A 1,646-nucleotide genomic window follows, 5' to 3' on the forward strand; every position below is an offset into this window, starting at 1 on the left:
TCTCACGCCAGTTAGAATTGCAAGCATTAAAAAATCTGAAGACAACAGATGCTGGAGAGGATATGGAGAAACAGGAACACTTTTACACTGTTGGTGGGAGTGTAAATTAGTTCAATCATTGTAGAAGGCAGTGTGGCGATTCCTCAAGGAGCTACAAATAGAAATTCCATTTGATCCAGCAATCCTATTACTGGATATATACCCAAAGGATTATAAATCATTCTATTATAAATGATTATAAATAAATAAATGCTCATTGTGGCACTGTTTACAATAGCAAAGACCTGGAACCAACCCGGATGCCCATCAATGATAGACTGGACAAGGAAAATTTGGCACATATATATCATGGAATACTATGCAGCCATAAAAAACGATGAGTTTGGGTGCTTTGTAGGGACATGGATGAATCTGGCCATCATTCTCAGCAAACTGACACAAGAACAGAAAACCAAACACCACATGTTCTCACTCATAGGTGGGTGTTGAACAATGAGGACACATGGACACAGGGAGGGGAGTGTCACACACTGGGGTCAGTTGGGGGGGGGCTAGGGGAGGGAGAGTGGGGGTTGGGGAGGTTGGGGAGAGACAACATAGGGAGAGATGCCAGATATATGTGATGGGGGGATGGAGGCAGTAAACCACCTTGCCATGTATATACCTATGCAACAATCCTGCATGATCTGCACATGTATCCCAGAACATAAAGTACAATAAAAAATAAATTAAAAATAAAAACAAAAATGAACAGAGAATCCCTGAACTATCGGGAAACTTAAAAGAACCTAATGTATACTATATATACTACATATAGTCTTTGGGCCTTGAATAAACAATAGTAGTAGCCAAGAAATAGTTCTTACAGGCCTTGGGCATAACCCAGGACTGTGCTGGCTTCAGGTGTGACCCAGTATTGACCCAGCATAGTCCTAGCAATGGTGGTCACAAGAGGGCTTGCACCACCCCTCCCCCAACTGTATGAAGCTCAGCAAGGAGAAAAGACTCTCTTTGTTTGGGGGAACGTAAAGGAAGAGAACAAGAGACTGTCTGGTAATCCAGGGAATTCTCCTGGATCTTACCCAAGACCACCAAAGTGATATCTTCTCAAGTCTGCAAGTCACAACATTACTGGGTTCTGAGTGACCAAAGACTTAGATCACAAAACTTAATTAATTCCCTTTGAGTATTTGGAAACCCTTCTCAAGGACAGATCCATTCATCCTTGAGAGGTCTGAGAAAAAAATCAAAAAAAGGACAAGTACAAAAAAGCCCAGAGTGTGAAGATTAGAATAAATACCTAACTCTTCAATGCCTAGATACTGACAAACATCCAGAAGCATCAAGATCATCCAGGAAAACATGACCTCACCAAACCAACTACATAAGGAATCAGTGACCAATTCTGGAATGACAGAGATATGCAACTTTTCAGAGAATTCAAAATAGCTGTTTTAAGGAAGCTCAAAGAAATTCAAGATAACATATAGAAGGAATTCAGAATGCTATCAGATAATATAACAAAGAGACTGAAATAATTAAGAATCAAGCAGAAATTCTGAAGCAGAAAAATTTAATTGAAAAACTAAAAAATGCATCAGAGTTTCTCAAAAGCAGAATTGATCAAGAAGTAGGAAAAGTGAGCT

This window comes from Cebus imitator, unplaced genomic scaffold, assembly GCF_001604975.1.
Source record: "Cebus imitator isolate Cc_AM_T3 unplaced genomic scaffold, Cebus_imitator-1.0 Scaffold94, whole genome shotgun sequence".
NCBI classification, from domain to species: domain Eukaryota; kingdom Metazoa; phylum Chordata; class Mammalia; order Primates; family Cebidae; genus Cebus; species Cebus imitator.